The sequence below is a fragment of the Pogoniulus pusillus genome, chromosome 1 (assembly GCF_015220805.1).
Source record: "Pogoniulus pusillus isolate bPogPus1 chromosome 1, bPogPus1.pri, whole genome shotgun sequence".
Lineage (NCBI taxonomy): Eukaryota > Metazoa > Chordata > Aves > Piciformes > Lybiidae > Pogoniulus > Pogoniulus pusillus.
The window spans coordinates 30791437-30810195 of record NC_087264.1 but is presented as its reverse complement, the minus strand read 5'-3'; the positions used below and the strand labels follow the sequence as shown (position 1 = coordinate 30810195).

Here is an 18759-nt window from a genome sequence, read left to right as displayed (position 1 = left end):
CTGGTGTTCTGGATGTGGTCTTTCTAACTGGGATGCTCCTTGGGTGCTTGTGGATCTGCTTTTCAGCATGCCCAGAACTGCTCCAGCTCAGAGAACTAGGCATCTAATTCTTACCTAAGCCTACTGCAGTCCAGAAACCAGGCAGAGCAACATCAGTGTCCCACAGAAGGCCATAGTTTGCCTATAGTGTGCTTCACATGCATCCAGAGGACTGTCACACTGGTTGCCTGCAGTTAAAGCAGAAACGACATGCCCAGTCTTAGTTTTTAGTACTTAGTGACTACAGCACAAACCCAAGAAGCAGGACCTTCAGACGACCAGCTCTCACCCTCCAGGACAACTCCTGAGCAACCCGATCCTGACTGTCCTTCCACTTCTGCTGAAAAGAGGAAGGCAAAAAGCAGTGAATGAGCACTTAGCCTGGTGGTAGGGCAAAGGGAAGGCCAAACACATCTGCTCTCTGTTCAGCACCTACTGCATTTTAGAAGTGAACAGGGATCTCTCTGCTTTGCTCATGCAAAGGCATATGTTTGTGCAATGCACAGGCATCAGAGTTGGACACGTGCTCCAGAGAGGGCTGGAGGAGCAGATTTACTGGTGCATGTAGAAGTGCTCAGCACCCACTCATACATGTGATGCACAGGGAGATAGTGCTGGGCACTGAGTGTCTTTCCTCTTCCTAAAAATCCAAGTCTGTACTGGCTGCCTGCAGGCAGCTCCCCTCTCCAAGCCACTGCATCTTTGGTCTCTCATCTGCTTTCTCTACAATCAAGACATCTACACCTGCCTTGCAAATCCCATATATGACAGAACTTCTGAATTCCAGCCCCTCTGCTGTTCAGAGCAGATCCGGTTTTAGCCAACCACTCACTTCCTAGGCGTGTGGAACCTTGAAGGATTATAGCAATCCAATCCCTTGACAGTTTGCAGGTGGTGTTGTTGTGACAGTTTCCTGAGTTCTTGGTAAACCAAGTTACACTGCAATTGCCACCTCTGGGACAGAAACTCTCCCCACTGCTGCTGGAGCACGGAGCCCTTTGTTAAAGACGCAGTCAGCCGGTGCCTGCCTGCGCGCTCGCTGCGCTAGAGGGAGCAGGAGCCTCGGCTCTGCAGTGGGTATCTCTGGTGCCAGCTTCTGCACAAAACGGGCTGTATGGGGGCCCTCGGAGTGATCAGGTTCCTGGCTATTGAGTACCGAACTCTGAGACAGGGACATCGTCGAAGATCAAAGCCAATGTGCCTTGTGGGAGCAAGGCTCTTCTGCCTCTCTGAAGTCTCCACTTTGAACCTTGCTGGTTGTTTCAGGGTGCTTCTTTCATCAAAAATCCCTTATTTATACTTACTTGTAATACTTATAATTAATTCTATTACTAGGAATACCTGACCCAGGATACAGGGGCAGGCTGTACATATGCCTTCCTAAGGCAGGGATTTCCTCACTTTATCATTATTTTGATTTTAAACCTTAGGACAAAATTAATTTCCAATGTCAAGTGTACTCTGCCTTTGCTTCATTGCATAGCAATCTTCCACCTCAGAGACTTCCTACATATTCCTCTTCTAAAGATGAGAACAAGCACTAAACGGGTAGGTGAATCTGGTTTTGTCTGTAAATTATAGTTGATATGACCTAAGTTACATCAGACAAAGAGGCTTTTCTTAGCTGGCAGGCATGGTTTAATCAGTACTAAAAAGCATCTGCACACTTCCATTTAAAGTCCCCTAACAAGGGTTTATCTTAAGAAAGAGTCAGTCTTGTGTGTGTCTTCACTGTGTCAAGTGGATGCCTGCATCTGTAACATGGCAAACATGTAAAAGAGGCAGAATATTACAGAGCAGGGACAACTTGTCAACTGCTGCAGTAACTGCAGGAGCAGACCCTCTGTACCAGCCAGAGGAAACAAGATTCTTCTGCCCACAGAAGCCACAGACATCATTACAGCTCACCAGGCCAAAGACAGAATGCCTGTTCTGGTAAGGTTCCCATTTCTTCAGCCATTGTAGCATCTTTAACAATTTCAGATTTTGCCTAGATTTTAATCTTTTCCTTCCACCTTGCTTCCCTTTCACAACACTTTCTGGCAACAAGGCAACAGCAGAACTCTGCTTTCATCTCTCTGCCACCCCTCCAGTTTCCAGTAGAGACGTAGCTGCTTCCATGCTATCCACACTACCTCATTCTTAAGCCCCTCCTCCTCATGGACATAATTCTCCAGGAAGACTTAAAAGGGAATAAGTCTGCTGAAGAACTTGAATACCTAGGAAACAAAACCTCTGATAAAAATACAGAAGTGCTTCAAACTATCTTGCTTCCTTATGCCATGCTGTGCTGGGATGGGTGAGGGAAAGACTCTACCATTCCACCATTTCTTTCTGCTTTTGAGATGACCAAAAGTAGCCTGAAACAACTAACCTAAGTCTTAACACTGGAGGGAAAGGGCACCCTGAGCCTTGGTGGGATGTGCAATCCATCTTTTCATTTGTTTACATTACCAAAAGCTAGGCAATTTAAACTCTGGTTTGGGAAACTCCTTCTTCTTTTAAGATCATAGGGCATATGTAAAAAACTTCTAATTAAAAATAGTAAATTAGGTGTTTTGCAACAGTCTACAGCAAGAAAATGGAACAGTTGTGCACACTGAGCCAGTTCCAAAGATTTTTCTTTCTGTGTCTTTGCATAAGTCACTGATCTTTCCCTCCCTAGCTTATTCAATTGTAAAATGAAATTGATGCAGCTTACCCACTTTGGTGGTGACCAGAGGATGCTAACATCCCCAAAATTCTATGAAAAAATCTGCCTCCATTTAATTCAATTACAGAAGAAGGTGAAGCCTCTGAAACTAAAATTCACACAACTCTTTGAGACTGCATAAAAAGTAAGAATTAATTGATTATGTGGAATTCATTTTATGCATCTGAGGGAAGCAAGATGGATTTAGCTTCTCAGCTGGCACACATGAGGTCCTTTGAGATCTACCAGAACTGTGACATGTGAATTTCATGACTGCAAAAAAAAAGTGCACTACTATGTATGGATATGTAATGGAACGCAGGGAAGAAAACATTAGTGGAAGACCTGGCAATGAACAAAATGCAGCTTCAAGACACAAGGGGTTTATTTTGCTTTCAGCCTTACTTTAAATTATGCTGCCAACCTTTTTTGAGCACTGCCCTTACTGCAGGGCTTAGGTTTACCTTCCTCAGAGCCATGATCTTAGTCTTGACTGTAAACATACACTGAGACCAAGACCAGTTGCTCTTCCACATACTCAGGCCAGCTAGTGCAGAGGGGTGAATTCCACTCAAATAGCTGTAAGAAAGGACTGAGCCTCTTTCCTCAACTGTGCCTCAGATTAGGCTTTCTTGGTGCTCTGATCCCAGCCTCAGCACCATGCCCAGATTGAAATTTGCACCAGAAGAGTAGCCATGATCTGCTTGGGGAAGAACTCCAGCAGTAGTCCTTGTTTTTGGCAGCTTCTACTGAAGCCCCTTCTTACTTGCTATCTCTGTCTCATTTTTCATTCTCAGAACCATAAACATTAGCTAGAAAACCCCTAAGACAAGAACCCAGCACCCTCTCCACCTGTGCTTCTTGCCAGGCCACTTCCCTGATTCGTGGTCCTGGCCCTCTCAGTTGTCTTCTTTGGTTCTGTAGCAGTTTCTGGCCCTGTCTGTTGCTTCCTTTAATTCTGTAGCAGTTCTCCTTGCTGTCTCCAGGAGTTCCTCTGCTAGGCTGTTGTGGTAGGCCTTATAGGCTGAAATAGGCTTATACATGTACTGGCTTGCCCAGGCATGTTTTTCTGCTTTCCCTCCTGTTCTGGGGAGAAGCAACCCTGGGAAAGAGTACAAAGAACCTGGAGCCACTGAGTCCAAGGACTCTGGCCTGCCCAGACTTGTTTTGCTCCTGTGGTAATCCAGGTACACGTGCTTAGCTTGTGCTTGCCTTGCTTTACCCAAATTTGGGTAAAGCAAGCCTATGGCTTCACTTAACATGGTCAGGCTTGGCTAAGTGCCATTCTGATTAGCAATTCTGTGTCCAAAGGCCCATTAGTCTTGGCTACATCAATAAAAGGAGTTGAGCAGGTAACACAGCATGCTCTGCCACTGTATTTGTGTCTGCTGTTGCTGCTGCTGTTGTTTACTGCCTCTGTGCATCCTGAATTGCCTGGAAACTCCACCGGCTCCAGTTTACCAGGAACCGGCTCTCAATGCCTCCATGCAATTGGCTGGCATAGCCAGTGAGATATCTATGCTGAGACTGCACATCACAAGACATCCTGCGCAGCTGCACCTGAAAGTATCCTGCCAAGGCAGGAAGTCCTGGATACACAGATCATGCAGGGGACCAGGTCAGAGATAGTCTACCTTCTTTACCTAGAAGCCTGGGATGAATCAAGTCTCAGCAGCAGACAGGACAGGAACGCAATTCCCTAAAAGCATTTGGGTATTGTTTGAAACTGTAGCCCCTCAAGTTGGGAAATCATATTTTGTGAGTAAATACTTAAACCCTCTTGTGATTCACCATGGCCTTCTGCCATAAGCAGAAAGGTGCTCCTTGAGTTCCTCTAGTGGGCAAGCTGTATATTGACCACAATTAATGTTTATATATTTTTCAGGTTATTTCTAGATACTATGTTATTATCTATATGATGTTCCCATGACTCTGCAAAGAACCAATTATTATTAAAATTAGTGATTGGAAGTGGCAAGAGTTCTGAATATCAAAAATAATAAACAATATTAATTGGGGAAAATACCATCTCACATTGATTACCCCTTCATTACATAGGCTGACAGCAGCCTCTGTCCATAGCTGTGCATATTGCAGGTCACTTAACATGCTCTCCAGAGCAGGCTGAGCTCCACAGGAGAGGAGAGTGTGACACTGCTTTCAGAGAAAGGACCTGATAGCAGCCCAGCAATATTAGCATGGCAGCCATTTGTTCTGGACCTGCTGACCTGCAAACTGGCCCTTGGAATACAATGCAAGGCTGGTCTCAGTGGCAGGTTCTGAGGAGCGCTGGAACTGGTGAGCCAAGCCCTAATGCATGGAAGATGTTGTCTATTATACATCATGGCAGTTGAAACACTCCTGTGGTGCTGTCCAGGACCAGAGAATTTGGACGTAGAGCACCGTTGTGGATGGTCATGCAGGATAGGGCAGAGGTAACCTTCAATTTGATTCCAGTAGTACCAGTCTGAATATTTCAAAGCAAAACAATCAAGATCTGAGAAACAGTTTAGCTTAGCATGAAGAAAGACATGCAGCTGGTTTTGGCTTTTGGCTGAGTTTACAAAATGTCATATCAGATTGGCAGTGTGTTTTTTCTCCAGGCAAGAATGCAGGGAGCCTGGTGTTCTAGATTGCTAAGAGCCAGGGACCTAATAAAATATAGACCATCACAAGATCTGCGATGCAACATCCACGGTTGCTATCTCTGCAGCTTCACAATCTCCCCTACAACTGACTAGCATTTATTTATGTGAGTTGTCATGTTGAGGTCAGTTGGATTACTCACGGCAGTGCTCCTGACCCTGTACACATTAGACAGGCTTTCCCACTGAGACCAAGCCTATTTCTAGCTATTTGCCAGCTCAAGAAATACAAAGTGGTGTTGAAGTGTTCTTGCCCCAAAAAGTCTCTAGTACTCAAAAATGCATTTAGTGGATCATGTCTGTGAGAAAAAGCCACATTCTGAGACACAGAACAGCTGACTGGTGCTGTTCATCTGCTTTTCAGTCTAACTTGTATTTATAGAAGTATGCATTTGCCTCTAGAGTGTTATCATCATGCTTGCAGCTCTATTTTGACGACATAAAGAACAAGAGTGAAAAGCCCCTTAACCTAATTGTTATATATTTGACCTTATCTTTAAAATGAAAACTTGCAGGGGGCTTTCAGCTAACCCTAGGAACCAGGACAGGCTGGCAGCTGAGTGACGTGAAAACAGCTTGGCAGAAAAGCCCCAGAAGGCCCAAGGCACAACTAGATGAGCACAGTCAGCAGTGCACCCTTGCAGCAAAGAGGGGTGGCAGCATGCTGGCTGCACTAGATGAAGTGCTGCCGGCAGGCTGAGGTAGGTGATCCTTCCCCTCAGCACAATTGAGTGCTGTGTCCAGTGCTGGCTGTAGTGGAGAGAGTCTAGAACAGAGGCATGGGGATTGTTAAGGGGCTGGAACATTTCTTATGTGAGGAGAGATGGGGAAGACAAACCCAGGCTTTTCTCAGTGATACCCAGTGAAAGGACAAGAAGCAATGGACACAAATTAAAGTACAGGAAGATTAAACAGAAGGAAAAAATGGTTCACTGTGAGTCTGAGCACTGGAAGAAGTTGCCCAGAGAGGTTGTGGAGACCATCCTCAGAGCTATGAAAAATCTGAGTGGATAGAGCCCTGAGCAACCTGCCTTAGGTGCTCTTGTTTTGGGCAGGGAATCTGGACCAGACAATCTCCAGAGATTCCTTTCAATCTCAACCGTTCTGTGGTTCCAAAAGTCAGAAGAGTGGAGTACAGGCTTGTAGTTCACTGAAGTGAGCCTTACTGATTTAGGAAGGCAGATGGTGACTGTTCTGCTCAAAGGTGTAAAGAATCTCCTTTTAGAATTTGAATTAAGGGAGAGTAAAGAGGCCATGCACTTGCAAAGTTCCTCTGGTTACAGGGAGTGGGAAGGGTGTTGCAGCTTGCCAGCCTTACTAGAAGTAAGTCAGAAGTTCCCCAGCAAAGGAGAGGTGTACACTTAGGAGAAAAAGAGATTAAACCACGAAGGGTCATGAGAGCTGCATGTCTGGAAGGACACAGTCAGAGTGCACTTTCATATCATAGCAATGATACTCTCACAGTTTTAAGTTTAAAAATAACATCACTGTCACATGGTTTACCTGGAGATGGAGTTTCACATAATGCTGCCAAGGGCACAAACCTCTTCTACCTCCTCTTTAACACGTTTTTCTTTCTGTCCATTCCTAGCCTGGGGAAGAAGAGACTCAGGGGCAACCTTATCACACTCTACAACAACCTGAAGTTCACTGCTGTGACTTCGGTGCTCCCTGTGGACATGTAGGTGTCAGAGCCCATGCAAGAGAGGGGGTGGGGAAGCACAGCTGTGAGAGGTAAAAGAAGCAGGAACATCCACTGTGGCCATATGCTTAACTGGATGCCAGTGAAATGCATAAAACATGAAAAAGCAAATGTTGCTTTAAACTGTGTTGCTCTGGACTGTGAGTGATTGGTGTCATCAGGCAGCTTGGCTGCAGTACTGCCACGCACCCTGAGGCTGTGTGGCAGGGTGACTAGCAATATCTACCAAGACTTAGAGCTTCCCTAAAAGCCCCAGGCAACAAAGGGCACAAAACCAGTTCCAAACTGTTGCAAATTTGAACCCAATATTACAAAAATGCACTCCGTGACCAAGAGCAGCATTGCAGCAGTTTAATAGAAGTTGATAGCAAAAACTATCAAGGTCCCCAAAGCTTAACGATGTCTGAAACTCAAGACTCCATACAGAATTTGCCCTCACCAGAATTCCTTGTGTCAAGTAAAACAGCAGCTACTAAAGCTTAACCTGAGTTCTAGTATTAATTACACTTTGTATAAACACCTGGAGCATATTCCAGAGAGTCTCTTATGTGGGCTTCTCTAAAGGCATCTGATTTGGAAAGTGTGATACAGCAAGGAAAGAAACTGGGGGTTTTCTGTTTGAAAGGCTGCCTCTCTTATGCCTAGCATTGTATCAGTAACAGCAAAGCCAATGATAATTCTCCCTGCTCCTACTAAGCCAACCTGAGAATCCTTCCAAGATCTCAGCTACTAAACAGATCCTTTCCTACTATTTGCAGCTTTTTAAGTTATGCTGCAGCCTCATCACTGGAAACAGAAAAGGAGCAGCAGAGCTATGAAGACATTCTCCTGAAGCACACAGAAAAGGAATGGTAAGTAGCCTCTTCCAAAGCTGACACAAGAAAGAATTGTACTCAGGTCACATTCAGGAAAGGTGTATTTTCCAAGACTGAGGCGGGACTCTATGTAAAACCAATATGTACTACCCAGCCATGTGTAAATGCTGAGTGCAAAGTCACAGGGTGACTGGTTTCAGTACTGGTAGAACAGAAAGAACACACTCTGTGATCCTGAGCCTCAAAGCTGAAGAGGTGTTTGATAGGTGGATGTTTTAGGGTGGATAGCTTGCATGGGAGCTGGCAACAGTTACTGGAAATGCTGACCACAGCTCCTGACTCCTTAGTTTCACTGTTTGTACAACACACAGCAATGGAAAATAACACTGGGGGACACACAGCTAACATGCATGGCCTTGCTCTGAGACAGGCCTGCATATACACAGGGACTCTGCTCTAAAAGGAAAAGAGGTTTGAGCCTTCAGTGTAGAGTTTCGCGAAGCTGTTGCCATATGAAAAGGTAAGACAGTTTGCCTGTGGCTGGGTGCAAGTGTCTGGATGACTGCTCAAGGTAACTTCACCTTTGAAATCTGAGCATAGTCTAAGAAGAGCAAGGAAAGGAATGTAATACTGCACTCCCACAATGAATTTGCCAGCTGTGACAAACTTCAAAAGATCAGGCAGATAAAAGTGAGTTTTCTAAGTAGCTGTCAGTGTGACAGGTTTATCCAGAGCATCTAAGTGTAGGAGTCCTGGTGGGTAACATTCATTGGACAGCAATGTGCCCTTGTGGCCAAGAAGGCCAATGGCATCCTGGGGTGCATTAAGAAGAGTGTGTCCAGGAGATCGAGAGAGGTTCTCCTTCCCCTCTACTCTGCCTTGGTGAGACCTCATCTTGAATACTGTGTTCAGTTTTGGGCTCTCCAGTTTAAGAGGGACAGGGATCTCCTGAGAGGGTCCAGTGCAGGACTGTGACAGTGACTAGGGGACTGAAGGGCATGGCTTATGAGGAGAGGCTGAGGGCCCTGGGGCTTTTTAGTCTGGAGAAGACTGAGAGGGGATTTAAGAAATGCTTATAAACATCTGAGGGATGGTTGGGAGTACGGGAACAGGCTCTGCTCACTTGCTCCCTGGGATAGGACAAGGAGCAATGGATATAAGTTGCAGCATAAGAGGTTCCACCTCAACACAAGGGAGAACTTCTTTACTGCAAGGGTCACAGAGCACTGGTACAGGCTCCCCAGAGAGGTCATGGAGTCTCCTTCTCTGGAGACTTTCAAGGCCTGTCTGGATGCATTCCTCTGTGATCTGTGTTAGATTGTGTGGTCCTTCTCTGGCAGGGTGTCCAGAGCAGGACCATATGGAAAAAGGATGCAAGTCATAAAAAAGGTGTTTCTGCTAGCGATGAGTTTGGTCAAAGTGCATTTGTGCTGCTGATTTGTGAGTGTTAAACAACAATCTAGAGTTACATCAGGAGTAGCTTCATGCCAGCACTTCTATTATTGCTACTGATGGCAGAGACGTTGGATTAAGCAACCTCCTGCAGTCTTTTAAAACATGGCTCCATGGATGGTGTCACCACCATAAATTTGGGTTCTTTGACAACGGCATGATCTATGTAGCACCAGGGTTGTTGACACCAAACAGGAGACACCTCTCTCAAAGGGGGAAGAGGGTCTTTGCAGAGGAGATTGCTGGGTTGATTGACAGGGCTTTAAATGGGATGTGAAGGAGGAGTGGGATAAAGTCCTTCTTAGTCCCCTAAGGCTTCCATATGGCAAGGTGTGGGAGGACACACCAGTGTGGGAGCAGTGGGGGACTAGTAAGGGCTCTCAACTTGCTGCCCAGGAGCATGCTGGAGACAAAACAATGCAGTCAAAATCTTGCAGAGATGAGCCAGATCCCCTTCAGGTAAGTAGCTACCAACAGGAAAACATCATGTGGCAGTGATGACATGAGGGGCAGAGGTAGTTTGATAGCTACAGAGGTGATTGAGCATGGACAGGTGGGATCTGACCCTAGGATAGGAGCACAGACTGAGAAAAAAGTTCCCAAAGATCAGGGTAAGGGAAAATCAGTGAGCAAGTCAGCTCCAATAGAGGCACAGCTGAAATGCTTCTACACTAATGTAAGGAGCATGGGGAACAAAATGGAAGAATCACAAATATGTGCAAGTCTCCAGGGTTGTGATGTCATTGGCATCACAGAGACATGGTGGGATGGATCTCATGATTGGAGCTTGGGGATAGATTGTTATAGACTCTTCAGGAGGGACAGGCAGGGGAAAAGGGGAAAGGCTGTTGCCCTCTGCATCAGTGATAAACTAGAGTCCATGGGGCTCCACCTGGGGATGTGCAATGCAAAAACAGAGAGCTTATGGGTAAAGGTTAAAGGGAAGGCAGGGGAAGGTGACATCTTAGTAGGAGTCTGCTACAGACCTCCTGATCAGGAAAATGAAGCAGATGAGGCCCTTTACAAACACATAGGAGAAGCTTCATGATCACAGCCCCTGGTCCTCATGGAGGACTTCAACCACCCTGACATCTGTTGGAAGGACAACACAGCAGAGCAGCAGCAATCTAAGAGGTTCCTGGAGTGCATTGATGATAACTCCAAGTAGAGGAACCCACAAGAGAAGGTGCTATGCTGGACCTAGTCCTCACCAACAAGGAGTGAAGTGAAGCTGAAGGGCAGCCTTGGCTGAAATGGTAGAATTTAAGATCCTCAGGGCATCACAAGGAGGATGCACAGCAAACTCACTGCTCTGGACTTCAGAAGAACAGATTTCAACCTCTTCAGGGACCTCCTTGGCAGGGTGCTGCCATGGGGAAAAAAACTCTGGAAGGAAGGGGGGCCCAGGAAAGCTGGTCAATGTTCAAGGATCACCTGCTCTTGGCCCAGGAGCAATGCATCCCAAAAAAGAGGAAGTCAGGGAAGAATTCCAGGAGGCCTGCACCTGCATGGATGAATAGAGAACTCCTGGACACAGATGCAAAAAGAAAGCCTACAGAGAGTGGAAGCAAGGACAGGTAACCTGGGATAAATACAAATAAACTGCACCAGCAGAGCTCAGGTTAGGAAATTTTGCAATGAAATATAAGACAAAAGTTTTAGGAAATGCTAAACCATGTTTTTTATAACAAAATCAGCCCAAAGGCACAGTAAATTGATCATCTAAAGTGTTGGTGCAGCCAGAAACAGCACCTTTTTTTACAACTGGTCTCTTCTGGTGTGCCATTCATGAGGTGTGGTGAACCAACAGAACAGAATAAACAGGAAGGTCCTTTCCCACCTTTCCAAGCTTCCACTGACCAGTGCCTCCCACTCACAGTAATTGCTGTTCAGTCTCTGGCACGCCTCAGGCCCATCTGTGAGGGAATTTCCTGCCAGACCCTATTGAAGTCCTGCACAGATTTTTGCCGTGGAAGTGAAAAGCATTGGCTGATGGAGCAGTATGAGGAGTGCAGCACCAGAGAGGAGTGAGGATTGGGTGTGGGGATTGAGAATAGTGCAGGAGGCTGATGCAGTGATGCACCTGCAACTTTAAGCCCACTGCCTTAGGTACAGCAGTGCCAGCACCTGAAATGCCAACAGTTTTAAAAGACATTTTCTTTTTTTTTTTCTGTTCAGCATATTCTTTTTTTCTTTTTGGGAAATTGCCAGCTTAATAAAATTCAATCAAATAAGATCTAAATTAAATTCAAAGTGGGAAATAATATTTTGTTGGAGGCTGGACTGAATGTTCAGTACAAAGTATCTTTTTAGTATTTGTTTTGCCCAGAAACTTCTGCATTGGTCCAGTAATATATTAAAACCTTTTCTGCTGGGCCAGAAAAGAAGAAAAAAAGACTTCTTTTTTCAGATGGGATTGGCTCTGTGATCACACTTATCTTTGTTTATTTAACCATACTTATTAACAACAAGTAAATTTATATAGATTGGATTAGAACTTTGGTACCGACAGGTGGAATAAAAAAGGAAAATAATTTGAGTTAAGTAGGAGTGAGAGGAAAGAAAAGTGGTGTGATTTTTTTTGTTTGTTTGTTTGTTTTACTTAGAAGCAAGAATCTGGACACAGAAACAATTTATGTCCTGTTTCTGTTCCCATTTTAGATTAAATGTTGATTAAACTTGTGATTAGAAGCCAGGTCTCCCTTTTCCCAGGTGATTCCTTTAACAGCATGAGTCACACTTGGGTATTCAGCCTCTGGCTTAGCAATAATTATTTATTTATTCAAAGTACAGACCCTGTAAATAAGAGGGACTGGAAAGCTTTGTCCCATCCAGAAGAGCTGAGATCTTGCTGCCTAGCACACTCTGAGATATAGATTTATATCTGAACTTCCAGCCAGTATTTGTCTGGAGAGCTGCAACACTCTTGAACTTCCAGGTCCCAGTGAAAGCTATGTGCACGTTTGTCTTTCCATTGAGGTGAGACCCAAGTGTGTGTCCATATGCTGCTTCAGCAGGAGCCAAGGAGCCTGTAACAGATTCTTGATCAAGTATCACCAAGTCTGTTGTAATGCACCCAGCAGCTCTGCTACCCCTCTCTTTCTAAACCCCAAGTAAGAGTGGCTAATCTCTCAGACCCTGTGAGGATAAATACCTTGGCTGCGGTGTACTTGGATTCGAAGGCAATAGCTGTTCTATCAACATTTCAAAGAAGCAGTGCAGAAAGCCAGATGGAAGTCAAGCCTGTGCAGGACTAAAGAGTGCCATGGAAATGAAAAGATGTAAAGAAAGGTCTGTTCCTGCTGACACTATTTTTCAATGCATTTTTCTGCTTGAACTTCTATTCACTGTGGAAGAGGTAGATTTTTGACACCAACAACCTGACTATTTTGGAAATTAAGTAACTGAGATGAAGTTGAGGTAACAAAGAGATCTGATGTAAGACTAAGCTACTACAAAGCATATCCAACAAGTTTTAGCCTTGTTTAAACAAACAAACAAGCAAAAGATATAAAGCCCTAATAATACAGGGGCTGTGTATTAAAAACTTGCATTTAACATGACTACATACATAAGGTGCCATACAACTCATGTCATCCAGCATGTATATAGGTCACAAGCCTCTGGTCTGCAGAGCAAAGTTGTGCAAGTGGAAACAGCAGCTAAGGAACTGGCTTTGTTCTCAAGGAGCAGAAAAAACAAGTCATGGAAAACAAAGAAAGACCAAAATCTTCTCCCATCATCACTGACTGTGCATCAGAGAGTACAGGCAGCCCCTCTGGTAGGCACAGTCTCTGAATCGCACCAGAACAGCCTTTCTGAGGCTGGCTGCTCTGTTTTGCTTGAATTTCAGCTGTGGATGTAGCTGTTCACGTTCAAAGGCTCAGAAACCCACCGCATGTGGTTCAGAGCTGAAACGAGAGCCATAAAACTATAGAATGGTAGGGGTTGAAAGGGACCTCCAGAGGTCATCCAGTCCAACCACCTGCCAGAGCAGGGTCACCTAGGGCAGGTCACACATGAGCACATCCAGGTGGGTTTGGAAAATCTCCAGAGAAGGAGACTCCACTACCTCTCTGGGCAGCCTGCTCCCGGGCTCTGTCACCCTCACTGTAAAGAAGTTTCACCTCAAGTTGAGGTGGAACCTCCTCTGTTCCAGTTTGCATTTTTAATGCTTCTAGTAAGTCAGTCAAGCAAACAACACTATAAGGTTTCTTGCATAAGATGTAATTTTTACATTTCTGGCCACAAAATGTGATGATAATTTGTGGCTACTTTATTCTGGGATAATTATATATTATAATTTAATTGTGGGTTTGAAATCCTTATCTTCTCATTCCTCTTTCTGCCTTGCTTCATACAGTTTGGAGCTGTTTTGCTTATTAATTAAGACAAAATTTTCTTAAAGTTTTATTTCATCTCTTAGATGGAAACAAGGGGAAATACAGATAAAGGAAAATAATGCATGGAAGGAACTGATTCAGCTCATTAGAATTCTGAAGTTAGTTTACATGAGATCCAAAAGCATTTTCCTGCTTTTCGTATCCAAGACCTTAATGAGGCAGTTTTGTCAAAGTGAAATCTCAAAAATAGAATGTTCCAGTAAGATGTCTTTTAAATCTGTCTACTCTTTGTGTATGCTAAACTCAACTGCTTTTCTAAAATAGCTACTGTTTTGCAGCAAGCAGAGCACAGACAATTGAATGTGTCAACTCCACTCATGTGGAGTCATGCTGAGATTCGTTTATTTTTGTCAGGCACCCATGCTAGTAGTGAATCAACTGAACTGCATTTGGAGGCAGGTGTCACACATATTGCATCCTTGGGTCTGCTCTCAGGCAGGTTGTGTGCCAAAATATTATCAGTAAGGGCTGTGGTAACCCAAAGGAATTGATACTGGGGAGCATCCATCTTCTTATTCCTACCAAAGTCCTAAAGACCTACCATTGGCTAGCACCATTTCCAAATTGTTGTGAAATAATGGGAGTCCCTTCTCAGAGTACTGCTGCTCAAGAAAAGCCTGTGTTAGAGCAGTGCAACAGTCACTGCAAAGCAGCTGCATTTTCTGTAGCCTGGTGCTTGTGGTAGGACTAGCTCAGTGAACCATGAACAAAAAGCGGATCCTTTGCAGGACCTCCACTGCTCTCCAGTGATGGGCTCAAACTCTTGATGCCAAGCTAAGGGTATACTTAAAATTTGAACTCCTTTGCCTGGAACTTCTTGAATTCTGTTTGGAAAATTCTGGACAGAAACATGCATGTCTGTATAATGCAGCAAAACACTCTGGTGCAACATGCCCTGTGCAGAGACCTACCTACAGAACGTTCAGTTCCAAAGGCTCACAGAAACACAAACATTCTTTCAACAGAGAAGCAAAACAGCAACATCTGACATCTCAGACAACTGACAAGCTGCAGAAACCTGCTTTGTGCATTAAATAATTGGAAGGTATGGTTTTAATTCCCCAGGAAGATGGGGAAGAGCATTTTGTGGTCTGGCCAGTATCTGAATGAAAGAAAGAGCTGCAAGGGAACTGCGTTGGAGACAACTCAGATTGTTGTCACTACCACAGAGCCACCAGAGTCACACCACATAAGCTCAGTAAACTTCACTTTTCCAAATGTTGCTCTTTCTGAGAGTTTATGTATGGTTGCTGAGACACGTGGTGCTGTTTCAAAAGCAGCACCACAGCAACTAGCTGAATAGGAGGCGGCAGTGAGGAAAGGAGGCTGTATGGATGGATGTCTGCCAAGGCCACCTCTACTGAGATGAAAGAGTTAACAGTGTCTCTCATTTTGTAACCTCAGACGCATGCTACTTGATAACAGACAAATACAGACTTGCAAATGTCAAGTGCAGAGAACAAAGTAGTTTTACCCAAAGCAAAACACATTTCCCCTCCCGCTAATAGTTAGATCAGTTACTGAAGATTAATTCCTACTCTTGACCAGAGGTGCAAGCCCAGAGAGGGTTCTCAGAAGGTCTCTAGCAAAGATGATGTGGCAGGGATGAGCTGCTGTATGAGCCACCAGGACACTCAGATGGTTTGCTAGCCTTACGTAGCTCATGGTGTACATTTCACCTTTCCCCTGTTTGCCTGCTTAAAGGATTGTTTGGAGCAGTCATCTCTTGTACCTTCTTTTAGAGTGATGAACCTTTTCTGCTACAGCAGTGGCTACACAGAAGATGTTCATACTAACCTTTCTCAAAAGGCACAGATCGATATGGACTGTCAAAGCCTGTTGGGAAGGAATTGTGTAACAGACTGACTGGAGCCCAGCGGCTGCACTTGGTGTTTCACTGCCTCAGAGCTCACAGTTTCCTGGCCCCTTACAGACCCACATCAATAAGCTGGAGATAGAAGTCTGTTTCCTGTTACTAAACCACTGAGCCAGCTAGTCACTTGGCCTTACTTGGATTTGCACCAGTGGTGTAGAAATAAAATGTTCTGAATTCTATTAATGATTCATTAAGCCAACTATTTAATGAGTTCAGCTGGATCTGTACCAATGGCACACACTTGAAGAGTTGTGTCCCACTGCTGATTTAGCTAGCCAACCAATTTAAAATAGAACAGAGGTAAGAAATTGAATTCAAGGAGGCACTGCAATAAAATATCAGAGCTGTGTGACAACAAAATGATAGAAATTACATTGACTAGCTATTCTAAATATGAACTGCCTCTGACAACTTTCAATGAGGTTTTAGGTCATCCTTGACCACACTAACCCACAGAACAAGCTGGCATCTCCCTGTAACTGTACTGGTCTCTTCTTTTTTGCCATCAAGGTTTCTACAGGTAAATAACAAGGTGCTTCCTGTGTACTCAAACTGCTTCACCCAAATGAGTATTTAAAATCTGCCATTCTTCAGTGCTCTTATAAAAACAAGAAAGCCTCCTGCGTCAGCCAGTGGACTAAGACTACATGAAACAGGCATGGCTGGAAGAGGCATCTTGAGAGGACAGTGCTTTGTTAATGGGTAGATGTTAATAATTAACAGCTGGCAGAGAAAGTAATGTGAACAAATTCCTGAGAGGTTACTGAACTCTTCAGCACTGCCACAACCATTGGTGACTATCAGTTGTGTATTGACTTTGATTGACGAAATCTTGTTTTCCTCTGGTCATTCCACATGAACTTTGGTAAGGACTGCCACTGTGTTGGCTAGAACATCTTGTTGTAGCAAAAGTTGTCTTCCTCACACACTTCTTGTTTCCTTACTCTGTCCAAAACTTGACTGCAGGACCATCATATGCTTTACAACCTTCCCTTGAGCTATTGTGGATTTACCATTACATTAACCGTCCATTTACAAGGCCTTTCATACAATGTTAATAAAAAGTCTCCTATTGATTTCAGCTTCTTCTTTACCCAGGCTTTTTAAAATGTGTAAAATTCTTCTATTTTATGGCACTAATGCAATCTTCTACTATATTTCTATATTAAAAATCCCACACAAATCCCACTAGTATAGACTTACAGACCAGAAGGTACTACAGCTAACGCAGCCAGTGAAATCTCAATTCTTCCCCTCCTTACCATCCACAAATCAACAGGCTGCACAGGGAGACTGTGAGATGCTCTGAATAAACAACACTGTTTTTAGTGTAGATTGTGAGAATCCTCTCCAGGAAGCTACAAAATGCCAAGTGACTTGCTTGTACTTTAGGTAATTTCAGATATGTTTGAGGGAAAAAAAAAGTCTTTTTGCCTTGTCTGCAGCAGAATATTCACCACACAATGGGTGAAGCCGTGAGGGAACAGCCGTGTGAGCACCAGTGATGCAGTATATCTCCAGTAACCATGCTGTTTTGGGTTCAGGCTTACACCCACCCACATATGTTGTATTATACCATTGCATAACCAGAGCTCTCTGGAGCCTGAATTCTCAATCTCTATGGCTGCACACACTCCTGCTGCTGTGCCAGTACAGAAATACCCATGCCGTGTGCTAGTGCACCACCTCATCAAAGTGCTACTAGTGTGACTCTCCCTGAGATGCGGGATACTTCTTCGGGCCTCTGTTTTTATGCTACTAGACCAGCTTAGAACATTATACGATAAAGAGGAAGCTCCCCAAATGGCTTGTGAATGCCTCTGCAAATTACAAAAGCTTTTGATAATTGCATGCTAGTACCCAGATGAAAGGAGAATCCTACAGTCTGCTGATAACGAGGCAGTATGGAAACCTCCCCAGGAAACCTGAAAATATAAATATCTGATAGTCAGAGGCTTGAACTCTGACAGCAGGCTGTCATTTGCTGTTGCTGTTGAATGTGGAAGACATCTGCCTGCGCATTCATTCAAAGAGTTTCAGTGTATGCTTCCAGAGTTTCCTGTCTCACAAAGCTCACAAAGACAAAGGAAAGATACTGGTTATGATACTAAGATGCTTTACCTAAAGGCTGTGTAGCAACAGTTTTTAATCTTGGAGGAAAGGAAGACATGAAAGAGGCCTGTGAAGGCTGCAGAAACACCTTTCTGAGCCCTTAAAACAACTCAAAAGTTGTTGGGGAAGTTTTGTATCTTCGCATTCATGCTAACCAAAAACGCAGGGTGATTACCATCCTCACCATCTATCTGCTGCCATTATCAGAGGTGCAAAGAATTAAACTGATACCCTGGTGTCCCCAGGTGACAAAAATGGATTCTGGGTACACGAGCAACTGGCAGCAAGCTCAAATCCAGCCAGATGACTGAAGAGCAACTGACTGCCCATTTTCCCGACAGGTTTATGCCAACTTGAACCTGCATGCTAGGTGAACCAGGAGGCCCTGCCCTCTACCCTCCTCCTGCCTTGGCATGTGCTTTGCTACCGACTCCCTGGCGCTGGCACTGCTCCGGCATAGCAGTGGCAGCGCCACCGCTGGAGCGAGTGAGCTGCTCCAGGGGAAAAAACATAAGCAAGAAATGTTGGTGTCCGGCGGGGCAGCCGCAGCGGGAGGTGGTGTCGCGTCAAGCAGCGGGCGAAGACAGGCGAGGACCCGCTGAGGCTCAGCCAGCGCAGCGGCTGACCCAGCGATCTCCCCGGGAAGCCAGCTAGGGGGGCAGACAGCCGGCGGTCACGGACCTCCCCCCGCCAACACCCTCAGCACCGGGGCGGTCGGGTGTGACACGAAGCGGCGGCTGTGGGGATGGCAGCAGCTGTCCGGAGGGGCCACAGCGGTCTGGCACAGCTCCCTGACCCGCGGCGCTCTCGGCACCGGACTGGCAGCGCCGGGAACACGCGCGGCTCGCTCCCGTGCCCTCCCCCGGCTTCTGCCGGCCGGCAGGGACCGGCGCTCAGCCCGCCCTTGCCCCGCCCCGGCCCCGCCCCCGCCCCGCCCGTGGCCCCGCCCCGCCCGTGGCCCCGCCCCGCCCGCAGCTGCTCCGCCCGCTTTGCGCTCGCGCCGCTCTCGCGCGCCTGCCCCCT

General features: G+C 45.4%; 1 long non-coding RNA gene across 2 annotated transcripts; it reads left to right on the top strand.

Moving 5' to 3' along the window:
- Window positions 1–7842: 7842 nt before the first annotated feature.
- On the top strand, window positions 7843–16807 carry LOC135177468 (uncharacterized). Of its 2 annotated transcripts, none has more exons than XR_010303073.1 (2): window positions 7843–7929; window positions 16135–16807. It is a non-coding gene; the product is annotated as an uncharacterized LOC135177468 (long non-coding RNA). The 2 variants fall into 2 exon arrangements; XR_010303072.1 differs by having other exon boundaries at window positions 15491–16807.
- The last annotated feature ends 1952 nt before the right edge of the window (window positions 16808–18759 follow it).